General features: G+C 56.0%; 1 long non-coding RNA gene across 2 annotated transcripts; it reads right to left on the bottom strand.

Annotated features, from left to right (window-relative positions):
• Positions 1–2,795: 2,795 nt before the first annotated feature.
• Positions 2,796–25,440, bottom strand: LOC142922928 (uncharacterized). 2 transcript variants are annotated; one of them, XR_012940429.1, is made up of 5 exons: positions 25,260–25,437; positions 14,469–14,612; positions 12,774–12,901; positions 12,492–12,597; positions 2,796–3,491 (listed from the first exon to the last, which is right to left on the bottom strand). It is a non-coding gene; the product is annotated as an uncharacterized LOC142922928 (long non-coding RNA). The 2 variants fall into 2 exon arrangements; XR_012940428.1 differs by lacking the exon at positions 2,796–3,491 and adding an exon at positions 4,321–11,897 and having other exon boundaries at positions 25,260–25,440.
• Positions 25,441–26,511: the final 1,071 nt, after the last annotated feature.

Here is a 26,511-nt window from a genome sequence, read left to right as displayed (position 1 = left end):
CACGGGAGGTAATGACAGGGGGAGTCAGCTGCGAGTGTGAAGGGACCGGTGGCCACGGGAGGTAATGACAGGGGGAGTCAACTGTGAGTGAAGGGACCGGTGGCCACGGGAGGTAATGACAGGGGGAGTCAGCTGTGAGTGTGAAGGGACTGGTGGCCACGGGAGGTAATGACAGGGGGAGTCAGCTGTGAGTGTGAAGGGACCGGTGGCCACGGGAGGTAATGACAGGGGGAGTCAGCTGTGAGTGTGAAGGGACCGGTGGCCACGGGATATAATGACAGGGGGAGTCAGCTGTGAGTGTGAAGGGACCGGTGGCCACGGGAGGTAATGACAGGGGGAGTCAGCTGTGAGTGAAGGGACCGCTGGCCACGGGAGGTAATGACAGGGGGAGTCAGCTGTGAGTGTGAAGGGACCGGTGGCCACGGGAGGTAATGACAGGGGGAGTCAGCTGTGAGTGTGAAGGGACTGGTGGCCACGGGAGGTAATGACAGGGGGAGTCAGCTGTGAGTGTGAAGGGACCGGTGGCCACGGGAGGTAATGACAGGGGGAGTCAGCTGTGAGTTTGAAGGGACTGGTGGCCACGGGAGGAAATGACAGGGGGAGTCAGCTGTGAGTGTGAAGGGACCGGTGGCCACAGGAGGAAATGACAGGGGGAGTCAGCTGTGAGTGTGAGTGGACCAGTGGCCACGGGAGGTAATGACAGGGGGAGTCAGCTGTGTGAGTGGACCAGTGGCCACGGGAGGTAATGACAGGGGGAGTCAGCTGTGAGTGAAGGGACCGGTGGCCACGGGATATAATGACAGGGGGAGTCAGCTGTGAGTGTGAAGGGACCGGTGGCCACGGGAGGTAATGACAGGGGGAGTCAGCTGTGAGTGAAGGGACCGGTGGCCACGGGAGGTAATGACAGGGGGAGTCAGCTGTGAGTGAAGGGACCGGTGGCCACGGGAGGTAATGACAGGGGGAGTCAGCTGTGAGTGTGAAGGGACCGGTGGCCATGAGAGGTAATGACAAGGGGAGTCAGCTGTGAGTGTGAAGGGACCGGTGGCCAAGGGAGGTAATGACAGGGGAGTCAGCTGTGAGTGTGAAGGGACCGGTGGCCACGGGAGGTAATGACAGGGGGAGTCAGCTGTGAGTGTGAAGGGACCGGTGGCCACGGGAGGTAATGACAGGGGGAGTCAGCTGTTAGTGTGAAGGGACCGGTGGCCATGGGAGGAAATGACAGGGGGAGTCAGCTGTGGGTGTGAAGAGACCGGTGGCCACGGGAGGTAATGACAGGGGGAGTCAGCTGTGAGTGCGAAGGGACCGGTGGCCACGGGAGGTAATGACAGGGGGAGTCAGCTGTGGGTTTGAAGGGACCGGTGGCCACGGGAATGTTCGCGATGTCAAGTGAACGGGTCTTCAATAAAGCGCCACATCGGGAGGAGTGTGTCAATGTCGTCGCTACACTTTCATGAGTGGCACGACTCATGAAAGTGTAGCGGGGCCGGAGGGGGTGGCCCCTCCCCCCGCGTCCTCAGCGGTGGGGTGTTCTCCAGGTCGCTGTCTCACTCCACCGCCGCGCGCCGTTGCCGAGGCTTGTGGGGGCGGGCACGGTGACCTGGCGGGAGGAGGGGGGGGGGCGATAGAGGGGAGCACTCAGCCACCCACCCACACTCACCCACTCACCCAACCACACACTCATCCACCCATCCACTCATCCACCCACCCACTCATCTACCAACTCAACCACTCATCCATCCACCCACACTCACCCACTCACCCAACCACCCACCCACACACTCATCCACCCATCCGCTCATCCACCCTCCCACCCACCCACTCATCCACCCATACGTTCATCCACCCACCCACTCATCTACCAACTCACCCACTCATCCATCCGCCCACACTCACCCACTCACCCAACCACCAACTTATCCACCCATCCGCTCATCCACCCACCCACCACACATTTCAGAAGTGTTAAATTTCGTGAGCTGCCGTTTTGTATGTGTAAGATGTGCGTGTTTGAGCTGTTGCCCTCGCTCTGGCCCCTCCCCCCCTCCAACCGTATTTCCTATTTAAGCTTCTGTTTATCCCTCCGGCTCCCCCCCCCCTCTCTCTGCCTCCCTGTCCGTCTTTCCTCCCTCCTTACCTCTTGGTAGACTTGTATATGTATTTCTACTGACCGTGTAACTCGTATTTTTCATTCTATGCTGGTATGTGCACTCCAAAGGTTGAACACGAAATTTAACACTCTTCCGAAATTCGTGGTCCCCCAGGAAGTGTCTGTGTTGTTGGCCTGACTGGATGTGCTTCACGTAATGTTTTTTCAGGTTTGTTGAATTCTCGTCTCTCATCTTTTTGTTGTATTTACCTCCATGATTTGTTCTTGACACCTGATGAAGATCGCTGCGTTGTGATCGAAACGTCGTGATTGTTTTTTGTTTTAATATAATTTTATTGTATTTCTACATACGTGACTTTACCCAAAAAAACAATGAGTAATTTTATGAAGTCACAAAAGCTTTATTACTTTATTATCACACTTCTACGGGGAAGTTACCGTTGTAATTAAGTGTAAGATGTGCCCTTTTTGAGCTGCCGTTTTGTATTCACAAGAGGTGGTCATTTTTTGAGCTGCCGTTTTGTATTTACAAGAGGTGGTCCTTTTTTGAGCTGCCGTTTTGTATGTGTAAGATGGACGTTTGAGCTGCCGCTCTCGCTCTGGCGCCTCCCCCCCTCCAACCGTATTTCCTATTTAAGCTTCTGTTCATCCCTCCGCCCCCCCCTCTCTCTCTGCCTCCCTGTCCGTCTTTCCTCCCTCCTTACCTCTTGGTGGACTTGTATACGTATTTCTACTGACCGTGTACCTCGTATTTTTCATTCTATCTATGCTGGTATATGCAATCCAAAGGTTGAACACGAAATTTAACACTCTTCTGAAATTCGTGGTCTGCCAGGAAGTGTCTGTGTTGTTGGCCTGACTGGATGTGCTTCACGTAATGTTTTTTCAGGTTTGTTGAATTCTCGTCTCTCATCTTTTTGTTGTATTTACCTCCATGATTTGTTCTTGACACCTGATGAAGATTGCTTGCGTTGTGATCGAAACGTCGTGATTGTTTTTTGTTTTAATATAATTTTATTGTATTTCTACATACGTGACTTTACCGAAAAAAACAATGAGTAATTTTATGCAGTCACGAAAGCTTTAATACATTATTAGGGCTCAGATTTTCCCGCCGCCGCCTCCACTAGCCCCGACCCGGAAGCGAAAGTCGAAGCGTGGGATGGGGGTCAAGGGCCCAGAGGAAGAGCTCAGGGGTGGGCGTGGTCGCATCGTGTTACGTCACTCAATGGGGCGTGGTTGCAGGAGGCGTGGTCACATCGCTCACGTTGTTACGTCACTGGTGACGTCACTTCACCACGTGCTTCCTCAGAGTTCGAGACGGGTGCGAAGGAGGCTGCTTCTTAATCTTCCAGCTGCTTCATCTTCGTCTTTCGAGCATCTTCTGCGGAAGCCATTCGATTAAAAATCTTGACGAGGTGAGTTGTGTGGGTTCGTGGCGAGTGTGTGGGTCCATATTGTGGGTTTTTGGTGAGGATGTGGGTTCGTGTTGTGGGTTCTTGGTGAGAATGTGGGTCCGTGTTGTGGGTTCTTGGTGAGGATGTGGGTCCGTATTGAGGGTTCTTGGTGAGGATGTGGGTCCGTGTTGTGGGTTCTTGGTGAGGATGTGGGTCCGTGTTGTGGGTTCTTGGTGAGGATGTGGGTCCATGTCGTGGGTTCTTGGTGAGGATGTGGGTCCGTGTCGTGGGTTCTTGGTGAGGATGTGGGTCCGTGTCGTGGGTTCTTGGTGAGGATGTGGGTCCATGGTGAGGATGTGGGATCGTCGTGAAGATGTAGTTTCTTAGTAAGGATGTGTATCCCTGTGGCGAATTCGTAGTGAGGGTTCATGGTGAGCATGCGAGTTCGAGTTGTGAGTCCGTGGTGAGAATGTGGGTCCGTGTTGTGGGTTCTTAGCGAGTGTGTGGGTTCGTGGTGAGGATGGTGGGTTTCTGGTTGGGATGTGGGTTAGTGGTGAGGATGTGAGTCTGTAGTGACTCTCTCCACCGTCCCCCCCTTCACCGCTCTCCACACAGAGACCCTGGGGACTACTGCATGAGAGACAGTGGGATCTGAGAATCAACGTCATTGAGGTAGGCGTGGCCCCCTCCACTCGACTTACGAACACCCTCACTTACGAACACCACCTCACTTACGAACACCACCCTCACTTTCGAACATGATCCACTCTTACCAACACTCGCACTTACGGACACCACCCACACTTACGAACCAGCTTCCATGAAATATATATTTAACATCGACTTAAAACGCAAACTCGCACTTGCAAACCAGCGGAGCGATCCTCAGTGAGATGTAGTGAGTCGGCCTCGCGCTGGGAGTGTTTGCAATGCCTGTACACTACTCTGTGGTGCCACAGTGACGAGATGTTAATGACCTCACTTGGTATACAGGAGGTTGTCGGTTCGATCCCGACCCTGACGCCTACTATTTGAAGTCTGTGTGTGTAGAGGAGCCTACTTCACCTTTGTTTTTGTGTGTTTATATATGTTTATATGTATGTGTGTATGTGTGTGTTTACGAGGCAAAACAACCCCCTACCTCCTCTCTGTGCCGGACGGGCAACTCTGTCGTGGACAGTGCTGTGGAGGGAGGGCCAATTCCAATTGGCCCCTTCCCTCATGGCGTCTGTGACCACCACAGTGGCTAAACGGGGGCTCTGGACAGGTGCGAGGGGCTGGTAACCCCTCCACCTTCAAAAATTTACCAAGAAACCACAATTAAAAATGTAACTAATAAGCTTGTGCCGGAGGCCCCGGGAAGACAGGCGTCCATGACGTCTCCTGGCCAAACCCCAATTGGCCGAGCCAGGAGATTGAATCTCTACCCTCAGGGCTCCTCCAGAAACAACGAAATGCCACTTCGTGCGGCCATGTGGAATGTTCGAATGCTCACTGCGGAGGAGAGACTGCCACTCCTGTCGGGAGCTAGACCGGCACCACCTGGATCTCTGTGGCATTCAGGAGGTCCGGTGGACCGGTTCTGGCTCCTGCCACCATGAAGGGTGGACAGTCCTCTACTCGGGGCAGCAGACTGCCAAACAACAGGGTGTGGCTCTTCTTTTGAACAAAAGAATGAAGGGGGCGTGGGAGCGTGGCGGTGAGGTGTGAGAAGTTGTAAGCCCCAGGCTACTTTGGGCTCGACTTCCCATCAACTGGAGGCGAGGAGTGGTGGTCGTGGTTACTTATGCCACCACCGAAGACGAACATCCGTGGAGGGATGCAGGCAAAGCCGATGAGTCAGATGCCTTCTATGACCTCCTGTCACAGGTGCTGGCTAAAGTGGTCCCTCGGGATAGAGTCATCTTGTTGGGTGACTTCAATGCCCGAGTTGGTCATGACGCTGGCATCTGGTCTGGAGTGATTGGAGGGCATGGGCCAGATCAGCTTAATAACAACGGTAGGAGGCTGCTAGATTTTTGTGCAGCCCATGGGCTTGTAATTACCAACACGCTGTTACGGCATCGGGGCATCCACACAACATCATGGATGCATGCCGGGTCCAAGCAAGAACATCTACTGGACTACATAGTGATGGATCAGCGGATGCAAGCCCATGTTCTTGACACCAGGACCTACCGTGGAGCTGATCTGCCCTCTGACCATCGACTAGTCATCTGTAAGATGCGCCTGCCATTCTTCCACTCCGGTGGTGGGTGTACACCCAGGACCCCATTCCAACCTAAACTGGCCTGGTCTCAGGTGATGAAAGTTGCAAGCAAGAATTTCATCATCGCTTGCGGCTGGGGTTGGCATCGTCCCCCACTCCTCCTGATTTCGAGGGTATATGGGCGAGTCACGTAGAATGAGAATAAAATAATAAATTGATAAAATAATATAACACAATATTCTAACGACGCTTCGGCCACAACACAAGCGGCCTTCATCAGGTGAAGGGACGAGACTGTCAGGAGGACAGCGCTGGAGTGAAAAAGCCACGCTCAGATCGCGACCTTTAAGCTGTGTGAGAAGAAACAAAGCACCTTGACAAAGGAATTAGCATAGAATTTAGCATTGAAATGGCTGAGTGATTAGCTTGTAACTGGTCACAGAAATAGCTATGTTAAAGTCAGAGCATACACATTCACAGAGGCACCTAGTACAAATCAAACAGGAGAATTTAGCATTGAAATAACTAGGCGAATTGAGCATTGAAATAACTGAGTGATTAGCTTGTGACTGGTCACAGAAATGGCTATGTTGAAGTCAAGGCCTACACATCCGAGCTATTCACAGTAACTGGGTATACACTACAATATATAATGAATACTATATAGTGAACTAATAAAAAACTAAAATATAAATTACCTCAATGTTATCAATGAACTCTATATATTCTCCAATCAGCTAAGCTACCAACAATAAGTCGTTATATATCACAATGCTATATGGCGAAAAAATGGGTGGATTCTTACCCTCAACTTTAGCAACATGGATAGCTACGGGCCCCGTTCAGACGGACGAGTTCATCCATGGTCGGAACAGAGGAGGGGGAGAGAGACAGCTGCGAGGCACTGTTATACTCCATGTTGTAAACCATACCATTAACCGTGGTGTGAGAGGTATTAAGAGTCAATGCCAGCGAAAGAGCTGCGGTCTGAAGGTCATCGTAAAATACAATTAATTAAGTGTAAATTTTATTTCCTTATTTTATTTTATCAATTTATTATTTTATTCTCACTCTACGTGACTTGACCGAAAGAACCAAAGAAGATGAATCCTTGCAGTCACGAAAGCTTTAAATCGAAATATATGGGCAAGGTTTAGGACTGACTCATGCAGCTGCAATGGCTTTGGGTACACGGTCCAGACCTCCCCAGAGACCCTGGCTGACAGAGGTGTTCAAGATAGTAGAGAAAAAGTGACAGGCCCACTGTCATCGGCTACAGAATCCCACGTCAGAGAATGAGCCTTACCGCAGCCTTCGCTCGGAAGTTTGGAGAGCCGTGAGGCGCTGCAAGGATGGGTGGTGGTCGCGGATTGCTGAGGAGATGGAGTCTGCTTCAGTGGCCCGCGATCACAAATCTCAATTTAACTCCATCAAAAAAAGTCACCTGCAGCGCCACATCTATTACCATCATTAGGGGAAAAAACGGTGATCCACTCTCCAACCCCCAGGAACAGATTTGCAGGTTTGCAGATTTGCTGAGCATTTCTGAAGTCCTGGAAAACATCGTGGCAAAAAGTGGGGATGACCCTGCTGAGGCAGCGGTGCCTCAAATATTGTAAGAAGTCACCCCCTGTGAGCAGCTGGCTGAGGTGCCATCTGTTAAAGAAGTACTGAAGGCGATCCGGAGTCTGAGACCAGGAAAGGCACCGGGCAGACATGATCTCCAAAGCGAAATGCTGAGGGAGGGTGGCGTTTGTGCACAGACTGCCCTATATGACATTATAACAGTCTGGATCACTGGACGGGTTCCGCAGGATTGGAAGGATGCCCTGGTGGTCCCCTTCTTTAAGAAGGGGGACCGCACAGACTGTAAAAACTACAGGGGCATCTCACTCCTCAGTGTGCCGGGAAAGGTTCTGGCAAGGATTATTCAACATCGCCTTGCCAGGCACGCTGAGGAGAGGCTTGAAGCCCCAATGCGGTTTCAGGAAAGGGCGGTCCTGCACAGATGCCATATTTTCTGTCCGTCTGCTACAGCAGAGATGTAGGGAATTCCAGCAAGACCTACACATCTCTGCTTTATTGAACTGGTCAAAACCTATGATACCATCAGTAGGCCTGGGCTCGGGGTTGTTCTTCGTGCTTTTGGAGTCCCTGACCCTCTGCTCACAATCATTAAGGACCTTCATGATGGTGAGCGGGCCTGGGTAAAACTACGTGGCCGGGAGTCAGAGCCATTCCATGTACACCTTGGGGTACGACAGGGATGTCCTCCGGCTCCCACATTGTTTAACATCTATTTTGACCACGTAGTTCGTGAAGCCTTCAATCGCTGTACCGGGGGAATCTCCATTTGGTACAGATATAATGGGAGGTTGATCGATGCCCGGGTGCGGTCAAGGGATGGCTCCCTATTGCTCAACCACGTTATGCATGCCGATGATTTGGTAATAGCTGCATATTCATAGGAGGAGTTGGAGATGCTGCTGCTGAGACTGGAGCGTGCCACTAAGAGATGGGGTCTTACCATCAGCCCCGCCAAAACTAAGCACCCGCCTGGGTATTTTGTACCATCGGACACTCCACTCCCACAACTCCCAATCGGTGATGGGGCAGTTGTGGAGAGAGTGGAGAGTTTCCCATACCTGGGCAGTGTGCTTATGACCGGCTCCAGTTTAACAGCAGAGGTCTCGCTCCGAATCAGTCGAGCGGCAATATCTTTTCATTGGTTGCGTAACGCTGTGTGGAAGCTACCTGGTCTGTCGCTCCGCACTAAGCTTCAGGTCTTCTCGGCCACGGTCATTCCCTCCCTTCTCTACGCTTGCGAAACGTGGACCCCCCTAATGGAACATCTTCGCCGGTTAGAACCATTTAGGCTAGCCTGCCTACGATCCATCCTGGGTTTAACCAGGCTGGATTGTGTGAGCTCACAAATCCTTGAAAGATCTGGACAAGGTTCATCGGTGAGCTCCTCTGGCAGGCAAGGCTGCGTTGCCTGGGTCATGTAGCCAATGCCCAGCCACCGCATGCCTAAACAGCTTTTGTTCGGCCGGATTGAGGGGGCTAAACGGGCACGGCACGGGCTAGAGAAGAGATGCAGTGATGTGGTACAGGACGTGGAGCCGAGTGGACATGCCGATGACTGGTACCAGCGGTGTCAAGGTCGGCCTCTGTGGAGGCTCGTGAAGGACGCTACTGGGCAGTTGGAGGCAGTCGCCCTCCAACAACAGAGGGCGGAGGAGCGATGCTCACAACAACGAGCGGAGCGCTGGGTGGCTAAAGCACAGCAGGTTGGCACAGTAGGGGGCACAGGTGGAGCATCAGCCAGTCATCTCAGTCAGCTCAGTCAGTCGCCCCGTGGCACTTGGGTCTGCCCCATGACCTCCTGCCAGCGGGCGTTCAACACTTCACGTGGCCTCCAGGTTCATATGGCCTGGCACAAGCGTCGTGGTGACGTCACCGCCACTTAGTGGCGAATGGCGGTTTTGTAGACAAGGAGAGCTGGAGCACGTGGGAGGGAGTTTCTGGCAACATGTGGAGTGCGCTGTCCGCAGCCGTCACTGGCTCTATCCGCAGCAAATCGCCTCAAGGTGAGAACAGCAGTGAGGGGAAGTGGCCAAGGTGAATGGGGGGATGTCACCACGGCCATGTTACGTGGGTGACTTCACGGTGGCCATGTTACGTGGGTGACTTCACGGTGGCCATGTTACGTGGGTGACTTCACAGTGGCCATGTTACTTGGGTATAGAGTACTTGGCTGCCACTATAAAGTTCCACGTGATGATGATGTTGATATCAGCCACTTTGGTGGGGCCTTACCTGGTCAAATAAAAAATAGTTTAGATTTAGTATGGGTCTCTATGGTTATGTAAGAGTATAGATCTCTGTAGGTCTCGGTGGTTCTATATGGGAAAGGGTCTCTATGAGTCTCTATTGGTCTCCTTGGGTCTCTATGAGAATGGGTCTCTGTGTGTCTCAGTGGATTGCCAAGTTTCCACATGATTATGATGACGGTGATGACGTAGCTCTAGCAGGGGTCTTACCTGGCATATACACAAAATAGAAATATAGTAATAGGTTTTTACCCTTTTAGCTGGCACAAAACTGCTTGTGTTGTGGTTATTGCAAATATGATCCCTTGTATAAAGGTGTCAGTTTTTGTGCCAGCTAAAAGGGTAAAAACCTATTGCTATATTTTGTTACTGGCAAAGGAGGTCTCATAAAATAGAAATAGTTTATAGTTCAAGTTGTTATTGTTGTCGTCACGCGTGCAGCGATTCTGGATCTCTTTTGGGCCTCAGCTGAGTCGTCGCCAGAAGTTGGAACTGGGCAGCCATGCAAGAGGTGTGGTTCTTCACGCTGGACGAGGACAAATCCTGGGGTGGCTACAAGAGCGGCGGCTACGACAACCACAGCAACATCCCTGAGGCTCACATCGACAGAGACGCCAATAGAGACCCATGTAGACCCAAAGAGAAACTGTTTGCAAAGAATCATGTCTCTGTTTCCAGATAAAAGGGTAAAAAAAAACAATTATCATATTTTGCTACTGACCAAGGAGGTTCCAATGGTGTAAATGCTTAGCACGAGCTCTCGTACTCTGATGGTGCATTGTGTTTGAGTTGTGCGCCTTGTGGCTTCATCTGGTCCAACACCAATGTGAGACGAGGCTCTAAGGAAAGAAGTCTCGGGTGTGGACCAATCAATTTCAAGGACAGTGCCAATACATTATCAAAGTCGTGTTTTCGTTTGCATTCCAACCGCAGGTATTGTGGGCAATACAAACATGGCTCCTTGTAAAAAAAAAAAGCTGTCAGTTTGTTGCCAGATAAAAGGGTAAAAAAAACAATTATCAATCATGTCTGCATTAACCACACACGGCACTTGTGGTGAACATGCAAACAAAAACACGCTCTGATAATGTGGCATTGTCTTTGAAACGGATTGGTCTACACCAGAGACAACAGCCTTCTTTAGGGCCGCGTCTCACTACCCCAGCGTCTCACTACCCCAGCGTCTCACTACCCCAGCGTCTCACTACCCCAGCGTCTCACTACCCCAGCGTCTCACTACCCCAGCGTCTCACTACCCCAGCGTCTCACTACCCAGCGTCTCACTACCCAGCGTCTCACTGCCCCAGCGTCTCACTGCCCCAGCGTCTCGCTACCCCAGCGTCTCGCTACCCCAGCGTCTCGCTACCCAGCGTCTCACTACCCCAGCGTCTCACTACCCCAGCGTCTCACTACCAGCGTCTCACTACCAGCGTCTCACTACCCCAGCGTCTCGCTACCCCAGCGTCTCACTACCCCAGCGTCTCACTACCCAGCGTCTCACTACCAGCGTCTCACTACCCCAGCGTCTCACTACCCAGCGTCTCACCACCCAGTGTCTCACTACCAGTGTCTCACCACCCAGTGTCTCACTACCCAGCGTCTCATTACCCAGCGTCTCACCACCCAGCGTCTCACTAGCAGTGTCTCACTACCCAGCGTCTCACTACCCAGTGTCTCACCACCCAGTGTCTCACTACCCAGCGTCTCACTACCCAGTTTCTCACCACCCAGTGTCTCACTACCCAGTGTCTCACTACCCAGTGTCTCACTACCCAGTGTCTCACTACCCAGTGTCTCATTACCCAGTTTCTCACCACCCAGTGTCTCACCACCCAGTCTCACTACCCAGCGTCTCACTACCCAGCGTCTCACTACCCAGCGTCTCACTACCCAGCGTCTCACTACCCAGCGTCTCACTACCCAGTGCCTCACTACCCAGCGTCTCATTACCCAGGTTCTCACCACCCAGTGTCTCACTACCCAGTGTCTCACTACCCAGCATCTCACTACCCAGTGTTAGACGAGAGAACGCCAAAAGGCAAACAGCCCCCCAAGTTTCACAGCGTTCAATAGTTTAACGACAATTATATATATTTTCGCGATCTAACCCCGACTGCTGCTGCCACCGAGCGTTAAACGTTCCGATTGCCATGACTGACCACCGGCCTCCGCCTCCCTCGATCCGCCAGGAACAGCTCCACTACCGCTATGAGGTGCGGAAGAAGATCGGCGAGGGAGGCCAGGGCCTGGTGCTGCCGTGCCTCCATCACAAAACCAACGCTCGCTCGTGGCCGTCAAGATGCTGGCGACGGCCTTGAGGCGAGCCGGAGGGGCCTTCCACGGCGGCCACGCTGGGAAATAATACACAAAAAAAATCGGACGTTGCTACTAAATATCAACTAATAAATCTATAACTGCCGTAAAACTACTGCCAACTATGAACTAAGAGAATAATAACTTCCGTGAAACTACTGAAAACTATGAACTAATTAACAATGTACTAGTCGCAATCAAGTTCATGCTAACTTTTAACTAAAACAGACCCACAGAGACCCACGGGGGGGGGGTGAGACACGTGGGGGTGAGACACGTGGGGGTGAGACACGGGGGGGTGAGACACGGGGGGGTGAGACACGGGGGGGTGAGACACGGGGGGGTGAGACACGGGGGGGTGAGACACGGGGGGGTGAGACACGGGGGGGTGAGACACGGGGGGGTGAGACACGGGGGGGTGAGACACGGGGGGGTGAGACACGGGGGGGTGAGACACGGGGGGGTGAGACACGGGGGGGTGAGACACGGGGGGTGAGACACGGGGGGGTGAGACACGGGGGGGTGAGACACGGGGGGGTGAGACACGGGGGGTGAGACACGGGGGGTGAGACACGGGGGGTGAGACACGGGGGGTGAGACACAGGTGGTGGTGGTGGGTAGCGAGTCCATACCTGCCAGAAGCTCGGTCTCACACACGTGCCGGATCAGCTCTCCTTCCACGTCCTCTGCAGAGGCCCCGCTGAGAACCAGATCATCTTCACCCATGGTCTCCTGTCGCTGGGATACACACACACAATCACACACACACAAAGATACAAACAGATACACACACACAGATACAGAGATACACAAACACGCGCACAGATACCAATAGAGATGAGCACACACAGACACAACAACCGCCACGTGCCCGCTAAGTGGCGGTGACGTCACCCTGCCCTCTCCTCCCTCACCTTGCCACCCTGCTGCCGCTGGCTGTGTCTCCAGCTGGCGCCCTTGCGCAGGCTGGCACTGACTTGCTGCTGATTTTCTCAGCCTGCTCCTCGCGTTGAACGCGACGTTGCACCAACTCCGTACATACCTGTTTCATCAACAGCAGCAGCAACCGACTAGCATCATCATCGTCACCAGCAGCTTCATCAGCATTGTCGTCAGCAGCGTCGTCGTCAGCAGCGTCGTCGTCAGCAGCATCGTCGTCAGCAGCATCGTCGTCAGCAGCATCGTCGTCAGCAGCATCGTCGTCAGCAGCATCGTCGTCAGCAGCATCGTCGTCAGCAGCATCGTCGTCAGCAGCATCGTCGTCAGCAGCATCGTCGTCAGCAGCATCGTCGTCAGCAGCATCGTCGTCAGCAGCATCGTCGTCAGCAGCATCGTCGTCAGCAGCATCGTCGTCAGCAGCATCGTCGTCAGCAGCATCGTCGTCAGCAGCATCGTCGTCAGCAGCATCGTCGTCAGCAGCATCGTCGTCAGCAGCATCGTCGTCAGCAGCATCGTCGTCAGCAGCATCGTCGTCAGCAGCATCGTCGTCAGCAGCATCGTCGTCAGCAGCATCGTCCTCAGCAGCATCGTCCTCAGCAGCATCGTCCTCAGCAGCATCGTCCTCAGCAGCATCGTCCTCAGCAGCATCGTCCTCAGCAGCATCGTCGTCGTCAGCAGCATCGTCGTCAGCAGCATCGTCGTCGTCAGCAGCATCGTCGTCGTCAGCAGCATCGTCGTCGTCAGCAGCATCGTCGTCAGCAGCATCGTCGTCAGCAGCATCGTCGTCGTCGGCAGCATCGTCGTCAGCAGCATCGTCGTCAGCAGCATCGTCGTCAGCAGCATGGACATCAACAGCATTGCCAACCGTAGCAGAGTAGCTTCATCAAAAGTAGCATCATCTGCGTTGTCAACATCATCATCGTCATCAGCATCGTAATCAGCAGCAATAGTAGAAATGTAGCATCATCAACAGTAGCAGCAATAGCAGCAGCATGAGTAGATGAGTGAGTGAATTGAGTGTATGGATGAGTGAGTGAATGAGTGTATGGATGAATGAGTGAGTGTAGGGATGAATGAGTGAGAGGATGGATGAGTGAGCGAGTGGGTGAGTGAATGAATGAGTGTACGGGTGAATGAGTGAGTGGATACTCGAGTGAGCAAGTGCCTGAAGGGGTGAGTGAGCAAACAGGCGAGCTGGCGGGTGCCGAGTGGGTGAGCGAGTGAGCGAGTGGGTGAGTGAGTGAGGTAGTGCTTGGAGGGATGAGTGGATGTGTGATCGAGTGGATGTGTGAGCGAGTGGGTGGGTGAGCGAGTGCTTGGAGGAGTGAGTGGGTGAGCGAGTGGGTGAGTTAGGTAGTGCTTGGAGGGATGAGTGGATGTGTGATCGAGTGGGTGGGTGAGCGAGTGCTTGGAGGAATGAGTGGGTGAGCGAGTGGGTGAGTGGGTGAGCGAGTGGGTGAGTGAGTGAGGCAGTGCTTGGAGGGATGAGTGAATGTGTGATCGAGTGGGTGGGTGAGTGAGTGCTTGGAGGAATGAGTGGGCGAGCGAGCGAGCAAATTTGCGAGCGCCGAGAGCGGCGCGCGAGTGAGCGGGCAAGCGGGTGAGTGAGTGGGCGAATGCTCAGAGGGGTGAGTGAGCGAGCGGGCGGGCCGATCGAGGCCGGGACTCACCGGCCCATCCAGGTGGACGAGCTGGCGGAGTGCCACCCCCTTCCTGCAAGCCACAAGCAGCAGGTGAACCAGCTGCTGATGCTGCTGCTGCTACACTCGGTACTTCAGCAGTCGGTGCTGCTTCTGCAACAACAGCACTGGAATCTGCTGCGCGACGAAAAATAAAACGCAACACAGGGTGACAGGGTTTTTGTGTGTGCGTGCGTGTTGAGCTCCTTTCGCACACCGTAAAGGAGCCAAACGTAGATAAGGGGGCGTCCATAAATGACGTCACGCGATTTTGGACAATTTTGACGCCCCCCCCCCTCAAATATGACGTCACAAAGCTCTGCGCCCCACGCCCCCCCCCCAAAACCATATTTCCATTTTGAAAATAAAACGTGCTTCAAACTATTGTAGTGCGTATTTAATGTGGCGCTGCACTCTGATGTTGTAGGAGTATAATTAGTGTTGATGTAACAATTCTATATTCATTTAAAATTGCGCATTTGGATGTGACGTCACGTTTCTCAAACCCCACCCCCCCTTCGTCACACATCGTCACAAATGTCTGAACCCCCCCCCCCCCCAGGTGCGTGACGTCATTCATGGACGGCCCCTAATCTATGGGTGTCTCCGTGGGTCTCTGGTTATGAATGTGGAACTTTATTGCAACAAATGCCAATCGCCCACACACCACTCGCTCTCACACACCCACCCACCACTCGCTCTCTCACACACACCCACCCACCACTCGCTCTCTCACACCCACCCACCCACCACTCGCTCTCTCACACCCACCCACCCACCACTCGCTCTCTCACACCCACCCACCCACCACTCGCTCTCTCACACCCACCCACCCACCACTCGCTCTCTCACACCCACCCACCACTCGCTCTCTCACACCCACCCACCACTCACTCTCTCACACCCACCCACCACTCACTCTCTCACACCCACCCACCACTCACTCTCACACCCACCCACCACTCACACCCACCCACCACTCACTCTCACACCCACCCACCACTCACTCTCACACCCACCCACCACTCACTCTCTCACACCCACCCACCACTCACTCTCTCACACCCACCCACCACTCACTCTCACACCCACCCACCACTCACACCCACCCACCACTCACTCTCACACCCACCCACCACTCACTCTCACACCCACCCACCACTCACTCACACCCACCCACCACTCACTCACACACACCCACCACTCACTCACACACACCCACCACTCACTCACACACACCCACCCCTCACTCACTCACACACACCCACCCCTCACTCACTCACTCACACCCACCCCTCACTCACTCACTCACACCCACCCCTCACTCACTCACTCACACCCACCCCTCACTCACTCACACCCACCCACCACTCACTCACACCCACCCACCACTCACTCACACCCACCCACCACTCACTCACACCCACCCACCACTCACTCACACCCACCCACCACTCACTCACACCCACCCACCACTCACTCACACCCACCCACCACTCACTCACTCCCACCACTCACTCACACCCACCCACCACTCACACCCACCCACCACTCACTCACTCTCACACCCACCACTCACTCTCACACCCATCCACCACTCACTCACACCCACACTCACCACTCACTCACACCCACCCACCACTCACTCTCACACCCACCCACCACTCACTCACTCTCACACCCACCACTCACTCTCACACCCACCCACCACTCACTCACTCTCACACCCACCCACCCACCCACCACTCACTCACTCTCACACCCACCCACCCACCACTCACTCACTCTCACACCCACCCACCCACCACTCACTCACTCTCACACCCACCCACCCACTCACTCTCACACCCACCCACCCACTCACTCTCACACCCACCCACCACTCACTCTCACACCCACCCACCACTCACTCTCACACCCACCCACCACTCACTCTCACACCCACCCACCACTCACTCTCACACCCACCCACCACTCACTCTCACACCCACCCACCACTCACTCTCACACCCACCCACCACTCACTCTCACACCCACCCACCACTCACTCTCACACCCACCCACCACTCACTCTCACACCCACCCACCACTCACTCTCTCACACCCACCCACCACTCACTCTCTCACACCCACCCACCACTCACTCTCTCACACCCACCCACCACTCACTCTCTCACACCCACCCACCACTCACTCTCTCACACCCACCCACCACTCACTCTCTCACACCCACCCACCACTCACTCTCTCACACCCACCCACCACTCACTCACTCTCTCACACCCACCCACCACTCACTCACTCTCTCACACCCACCCACCACTCACTCACTCTCTCACACCCACCCACCACTCACTCACTCTCTCACACCCACCCACCACTCACTCACTCTCTCACACCCACCCACCACTCACTCACTCTCTCACACCCACCCACCACTCACTCACTCACACCCACCCACCACTCACTCTCTCACACCCACCCACCACTCACTCTCTCACACCCACCCACCACTCACTCTCTCACACCCACCCACCACTCACTCACTCTCTCACACCCACCACTCACTCACTCTCTCACACCCACCCACCACTCACTCACTCTCTCACACCCACCCACCACTCACTCACTCTCTCACACCCACCCACCACTCACTCACTCACACCCACCCACCACTCACTCTCTCACACCCACCCACCACTCACTCTCTCACACCCACCCACCACTCACTCTCTCACACCCACCCACCACTCACTCACTCTCTCACACCCACCACTCACTCACTCTCTCACACCCACCCACCACTCACTCACTCTCTCACACCCACCCACCACTCACTCACTCTCTCACACCCACCCACCACTCACTCACTCTCTCACACCCACCCACCACTCACTCACTCACACCCACCCACCACTCACTCACTCACTCACACCCACCCACCACTCACTCACACCCACCCACACCCACTCACCACTCCCTCACACCCACCCACACCCACCCACCACTCACTCTCACACTCCCACACCCACCCACCACTCACTCTCACACTCTCACACCCACCCACCACTCACTCTCACACCCACCCACCACTCACTCTCACACCCACCCACCACTCACTCTCACACCCACCCACCACTCACTCTCACACCCACCCACCACTCACTCTCACACCCACCCACCACTCACTCTCACACCCACCCACCACTCACTCTCACACCCACCCACCACTCACTCTCACACCCACCCACCACTCACTCTCACACCCACCCACCACTCACTCACTCTCACACCCACCCACCACTCACTCACTCTCACACCCACCCACCACTCACTCACTCTCACACCCACCCACCACTCACTCACTCTCACACCCACCCACCACTCACTCACTCTCACACCCACCCACCACTCACTCACTCTCACACCCACCCACCACTCACTCACTCTCACACCCACCCACCACTCACTCACTCTCACACCCACCCACCACTCACTCACTCTCACACCCACCCACCACTCACTCACTCTCACACCCACCCACCACTCACTCACTCTCACACCCACCCACCACTCACTCACTCTCACACCCACCCACCACTCACTCACTCTCACACCCACCCACCACTCACTCACTCTCACACCCACCCACCACTCACTCACTCTCACACCCACCCACCACTCACTCACTCTCACACCCACCCACCACTCACTCACTCTCACACCCACCCACCACTCACTCACTCTGACACCCACCCACCACTCACTCTCACACCCACCCACCACTCACTCTCACACCCACCCACCACTCACTCACTCTCACACCCACCCACCACTCACTCACTCTCACACCCACCCACCACTCACTCACTCTCACACCCACCCACCACTCACTCTCTCACACCCACCCACCACTCACTCTCTCACACCCACCCACCACTCACTCACTCACACCCACCCACCACTCACTCACACCCATCCACACCCACTCACCACTCTCTCACACCCACCCACACCCACCCACCACTCACTCTCACACTCTCACACCCACCCACCACTCACTCTCACACCCACCCACTACTCACTCTCACACTCACACCCACCCACCACTCACTCTCACACCCACCCACCACTCACTCTCACACCCACCCACCACTCACTCACACCCACCCACCACTCACACCCACCCACCCCTCACACCCACCCACCACTCACTCTCACACCCACCCACCACTCACTCTCACACCCACCCCTCACTCTCACACCCACCCACCACTCACTCACTCTCACACCCACCCACCCACCACTCACTCTCACACCCACCCACCACTCACTCTCACACCCACCCACCACTCACTCTCACACCCACCCACCACTCACTCTCACACCCACCCACCACTCACTCTCACACCCACCCACCACTCACTCTCACACCCACCCACCACTCACTCACACACCCACCCACCACTCACTCACTCTCACACCCACCCACCACTCACTCACTCTCACACCCACCCACCACTCACTCCCTCACACCCACCCACCACTCACTCTCACACCCACCCACCACTCACTCACTCACCCACCCACCACTCACTCACTCACACCCACCCACCACTCACTCACTCACACCCACCCACCACTCACTCACTCACACCCACCCACCACTCACTCTCACACCCACCCCTCACTCACTCACTCTCACACCCACCCACCACTCACTCCCTCACACCCACCCACCACTCACTCTCACACCCACCCACCACTCACTCACTCACCCACCCACCACTCACTCACTCACACCCACCCACCACTCACTCACTCACACCCACCCACCACTCACTCACACCCACCCACACCCACTCACCACTCTCTCCCACCCACCCACACCCACCCACCACTCACTCTCACACTCTCACACCCACCCACTACTCACTCTCACACTCACACCCACCCACCACTCACCCTCACACCCACCCACCACTCTCACCCTCACACCCACCCACCACTCACTCTCACACCCACCCACCACTCACTCACTCTCACACCCACCCACCACTCACTCACTCTCACACCCACCCACCACTCACTCACTCTCACACCCACCCACCACTCACTCACTCTCACACCCACCCACCACTCACTCACTCTCACACCCACCCACCACTCACTCACTCTCACACCCACCCACCACTCACTCTCACACCCACCCACCACTCACTCACTCTCACACCCACCCACCACTCACTCACTCTCACACCCACCCACCACTCACTCACTCTCACACCCACCCACCACTCACTCACTCTCACACCCACCCACCACTCACTCACTCTCACACCCACCCACCACTCACTCACTCTCACACCCACCCACCACTCACTCACTCTCACACCCACCCACCACTCACTCACTCTCACACCCACCCACCACTCACTCACTCTCACACCCACCCACCACTCACTCACTCACACACCCACCCACCACTCACTCACTCTCACACTCACTCTCACACCCACCCACCACTCACTCACTCTCACACCCACCCACCACTCACTCACTCTCACACCCACCCACCACTCACTCACTCTCACACCCACCCACCACTCTCACTCACACCCACCCACCACTCACTCACACCCACCCACCACTCACTCTCACAGCCACCCACCACTCACTCTCACAGCCACCCACCACTCACTCACTCACACCCACCCACCACTCACTCACTCACACCCACCCACCACTCACTCACACCCATCCACACCCACTCCCCACTCTCTCACACCCACCCACACCCACCCACCACTCACTCTCACACTCTCACACCCACCACTCACTCTCACACCCACCCACCGCTCACTCTCACACTCACACCCACCCACCACTCACTCTCACACCCACCACTCACTCACACCCACCCACCACTCACTCACACCCACCCACCACTCACTCACTCACACCCACCACTCACACCCACCCACCACTCACACCCACCCACCACTCACTCTCACACCCACCCACCACTCACTCTCACACCCACCCACCACTCACTCTCACACCCACCCACCACTCACTCTCACACCCACCCACCACTCACTCACACCCACCCACCACTCACACCCACCCACCACTCACACCCACCCACCCACCACTCACACCCACCCACCACTCACTCACACCCACCACTCACTCTCACACCCACCCACCACTCACTCTCACACCCACCCACCACTCACTCTCACACCCACCCACCACTCACTCTCACACCCACCCACCACTCACTCTCACACCCACCCACCACTCACTCACACCCACCCACCACTCACACCCACCCACCACTCACACCCACCCACCACTCACTCACTCCCACCCACCACTCACTCTCACACCCATCCACCACTCACTCACACTCACCACTCACTCACACCCACCCACCACTCACTCTCACACCCACCCACCACTCACTCACTCTCACACCCACCACTCACTCACTCTCACACCCACCACTCACTCTCACACCCATCCACCCACCACTCACTCTCACACCCACCCACCCACCACTCTCAGCCACCCACCCACAACTCACTCTCTCACACCCACCCACCACTCACTCACTCTCACACCCACCCACCACTCACTCACTCTCACACCCACCCACCACTCACTCTCACACCCACCCACCACTCACTCACTCTCACACCCACCCACCACTCACTCACTCTCACACCCACCCACCACTCACTCACTCTCACACCCACCCACCACTCACTCACTCTCACACCCACCACTCACTCTCACACCCATCCACCCACCACTCACTCTCACACCCACCCACCCACCACTCTCAGCCACCCACCCACATCTCACTCTCTCACACCCACCCACCCACCACTCACTCACACTCTCACACCCACCCACCCACCACTCACTCACTCTCACACCCACCCACCACTCACTCTCACACCCACCACTCACTCTCACACCCATCCACCACTCACTCACACCCACACTCACTCACACCCACACTCACCACTCACTCACACCCACCCACCACTCACTCTCACACCCACCCACCACTCACTCACTCTCACACCCACCACTCACTCACTCTCACACCCACCACTCACTCTCACACCCATCCACCCACCACTCACTCTCACACCCACCCACCCACCACTCTCAGCCACCCACCCACAACTCACTCTCTCACACCCACCCACCACTCACTCACTCTCACACCCACCCACCACTCACTCACTCTCACACCCACCCACCCACCACTCACTCACTCTCACACCCACCCACCCACCACTCACTCACTCACTCTCACACCCACCCACCCACCACTCACTCACTCTCACACCCACCCACCCACCACTCACTCACACTCTCACACCCACCCACCCACCACTCACTCACTCTCACACCCACCCACCACTCACTCTCACACCCACCAACCCACCACTCACTCTCACACCCACCACTCACTCACTCTCACACCCACCCACCACTTACTCTCACACCCACCCACCCACCACTCACTCTCACACCCACCCACCACTCACTCACACCCACCCACCACTCACTCTCACACCCACCACTCACTCACACCCACCCACCACTCACTCACACCCACCCACCACTCACTCACTCACACCCACCACTCACACCCACCCACCACTCACACCCACCCACCACTCACACCCACCCACCACTCACTCTCACACCCACCCACCACTCACTCTCACACCCACCCACCACTCACTCTCACACCCACCCACCACTCACTCACACCCACCCACCACTCACTCACACCCACCCACCACTCACACCCACCCACCACTCACACCCACCCACCACTCACACCCACCCACCACTCACTCACACCCACTACTCACTCTCACACCCACCCACCACTCACTCTCACACCCACCCACCACTCACTCTCACACCCACCCACCACTCACTCTCACACCCACCCACCACTCACTCACACCCACCCACCACTCACTCACACCCACCCACCACTCACACCCACCCACCACTCACACCCACCCACCACTCACTCACTCCCACCCACCACTCACTCTCACACCCATCCACCACTCACTCACACCCACACTCACTCACACCCACACTCACTCACACCCACACTCACCACTCACTCACACCCACCCACCACTCACTCTCACACCCACCCACCACTCACTCACTCTCACACCCACCACTCACTCACTCTCACACCCACCACTCACTCTCACACCCATCCACCCACCACTCACTCTCACACCCACCCACCCACCACTCTCAGCCACCCACCCACAACTCACTCTCTCACACCCACCCACCACTCACTCACTCTCACACCCACCCACCACTCACTCACTCTCACACCCACCCATCACTCACTCTCACACCCACCCACCACTCACTCACTCTCACACCCACCCACCACTCACTCACTCTCACACCCACCCACCACTCACTCACTCTCACACCCACCCACCACTCACTCACTCTCACACCCACCACTCACTCTCACACCCATCCACCCACCACTCACTCTCACACCCACCCACCCACCACTCTCAGCCACCCACCCACAACTCACTCTCTCACACCCACCCACCCACCACTCACTCACACTCTCACACCCACCCACCCACCACTCACTCACTCTCACACCCACCCACCACTCACTCTCACACCCACCACTCACTCTCACACCCATCCACCACTCACTCACACCCACACTCACTCACACCCACACTCACCACTCACTCACACCCACCCACCACTCACTCTCACACCCACCCACCACTCACTCACTCTCACACCCACCACTCACTCACTCTCACACCCACCACTCACTCTCACACCCATCCACCCACCACTCACTCTCACACCCACCCACCCACCACTCTCAGCCACCCACCCACAACTCACTCTCTCACACCCACCCACCACTCACTCACTCTCACACCCACCCACCCACCACTCACTCACTCTCACACCCACCCACCCACCACTCACTCACTCACTCTCACACCCACCCACCCACCACTCACTCACTCTCACACCCACCCACCCACCACTCACTCACACTCTCACACCCACCCACCCACCACTCACTCACTCTCACACCCACCCACCACTCACTCTCACACCCACCAACCCACCACTCACTCTCACACCCACCACTCACTCACTCTCACACCCACCCACCACTTACTCTCACACCCACCCACCCACCACTCACTCTCACACCCACCCACCACTCACTCCCACCCACCCACCACTCACTCTCACCCACCCACCACTCACTCTCACACCCACCCACCACTCACTCTCACACCCACCCACCACTCACTCTCACACCCACCCACCACTCACTCTCACACCCACCCACCACTCACTCTCACACCCACCCACCATTCACTCTCACACCCACCCACCACTCACTCTCACACCCACCCACCACTCACTCACTCTCACACCCACCCACCACTCACTCTCACACCCACCCACCACTCACTCACTCTCACACCCACCCACCACTCACTCACTCTCACACCCACCCACCACTCACTCACTCTCACACCCACCCACCACTCACTCACTCTCACACCCACCCACCACTCACTCTCACACCCACCCACCACTCACTCACTCTCACACCCACCACTCACTCTCTCACACCCACCACTCACTCTCTCACACCCACCCACCACTCACTCTCCCACCCACCCACCACTCACTCACTCACTCACACCCACTTACCACTCACTCACTCACACCCACCCACCACTCACTCACACCCACCCACACCCACTCACCACTCTCTCACACCCACCCACACCCACCCACCACTCACTCTCACACTCTCACACCCACCCACCACTCACTCTCACACCCACCCACTACTCACTCTCACACTCACACCCACCCACCACTCACTCTCACACCCACCCACCACTCACTCTCACACTCTCACACCCACCCACCACTCACTCTCACACCCACCCACCACTCACTCTCACACCCACCCACCACTCACTCTCACACCCACCCACCACTCACTCTCACACCCACCCACCACTCACTCTCACACCCACCCACCACTCACTCTCACACCCACCCACCACTCACTCTCACACCCACCCACCACTCACTCTCACACCCACCCACCACTCACTCTCACACCCACCCACCACTCACTCTCACACCCACCCACCACTCACTCTCACACCCACCCACCACTCACTCTCACACCCACCCACCACTCACTCTCACACCCACCCACCACTCACTCTCACACCCACCCACCACTAACTCTCACACCCACCCACCACTCACTCTCACACCCACCCACCACTCTCACACCCACCCACCACTCACCCTCACGGGTGGGGAGAGACGAGGTGAGGCGATGGGTGAGGAGACGAGGTGATGGGTGAGGAGGTTGACGAGGTGATGGGTGAGGTTGACGAGGTGAGGTGATGCGTGAGAGTGCCGAGGTGAGGGGATGGGTGAGGAGAGAGACGAGGTGAGGTGATGGGTGAGGAGGGGGACGAGGTGAGGTGATGGGTGAGGAGGTTGACGAGGTGATGGGTGAGGAGAGAGACGAGGTGAGGTGATGGTTGAGGAGGTTGACGAGGTGATGGGTGAGGAGGTTGACGAGGTGATGGGTGAGGAGGTTGACGAGGTGATGGGTGAGGAGGTTGACGAGGTGGTGAGGAGGTGGTGAGGAGCAACGAGACGCACAGATTCCCCCCTCACCGATGTCGATCCGCGTGGCCCCCGCGGTGCTCGAGGAGCCATCAGACGAGGCCGCGAGGCCGCCTCAGAGACAGCCGCCATCGCTGGTGGCGAGGGGGTTGAGATGGAGGGGTTTCCCGCGCTTTTATAGACGCGCGACGTCACCCCATTTGCCCCCCCTCACCCCTCCCCTCAATTTGTCGCTAAGCGACTAATTGAGGGGAGGGGTGAAGGGGTTGAGGTGAGGGGGGTTGAGGGGAGGGGGTGGTGGTGAGGGGGAGGGGCGAGGGGGGTTGAGGGGAGGGGTGAGGGGGTTGAGGGGAGGGGGTTGAGGGGAGGGGCGATGGGGTTGAGGCGAGGGGGGTTGAGGGGAGGGGGTGGGTGATGTGAGGGGGAGGGTCGAGGGGGTTGAGGGGAGGGGCGAGGAGGTGAGTGGGTGGGTGAGTGAATGAGTGGATGGGTGAGTGAATGAGTGGGTGGGTGGGTGAGTGAATGAGTGGGTGGGTGAGTGAGTGGGTGGGTGGGTTAGTGATTGAGTGGGTGGGTGAGGGAATAAGTGGGTGGGTGAGTGAATGAGTGGGTGGGTGAGTGAATGAGTGGATGGGTGAGTGAATGAGTGGGTGGGTGGGTGAGTGAATGAATGGGTGGGTGAGTGGGTGGGTGGGTGGGTTAGTGAATGAACGGTTGGGTGAGTGAGTGGGTGGGTGGGTTAGTGAATGAGTGGGTGGGTGAGGGAATAAGTGGGTGGGTGAGTGAATGAGTGGGTGAGTAAGTTAATGAGTGGATGAGTGAGTGAATGAGCGGATGGGTGAATGAATGAGCGGGTAGGTGAGTGAATGAGTGGGTGGGTGAGTGAATGAGTGGGTGGGTGAGTGAATGAGTGGGTGAGTGAATGAGTGGGTGGGTGAGTGAATGAACGGGTGGGTAAGTGAATGAGTGGGTGGGTGAGTGAATGAATGAGTGGGTGAGTGAATGAGTGGGTGGGTGAGTGAATGAGTGGGTGAGTGAATGAGTGGGTGAGTGAATGAACGGGTGGGTGAGTGTATGAGTGGGTGGGTGAGTGAATGAATGAGTGGGTGAGTGAATGAGTGGGTGGGTGAGTGAATGACCAGGTGAGTAAATGAGTGGGTGGACAGATGAGTGAATGAGGGAGTGGGTGAGTGAACGAGTGGGTGGGTGAGTAAATGAGTGGGTGGACAGATGATTGAGTGTGGGCGAGTTAGTGGGTGGGTGAGTAAATAAGTGGGTGGGTAGGTAAATTAGTGGGTGGGTG

The sequence above is a fragment of the Petromyzon marinus genome, unplaced genomic scaffold, assembly GCF_048934315.1.
Source record: "Petromyzon marinus isolate PM22_M1 ecotype Great Lakes invasive population unplaced genomic scaffold, UKy_Petmar_22M1.pri1.0 PM_Scaffold_22, whole genome shotgun sequence".
In the NCBI taxonomy this organism is placed as follows: domain Eukaryota; kingdom Metazoa; phylum Chordata; class Hyperoartia; order Petromyzontiformes; family Petromyzontidae; genus Petromyzon; species Petromyzon marinus.
This window is presented reverse-complemented; position numbering and strand designations above follow the sequence as displayed.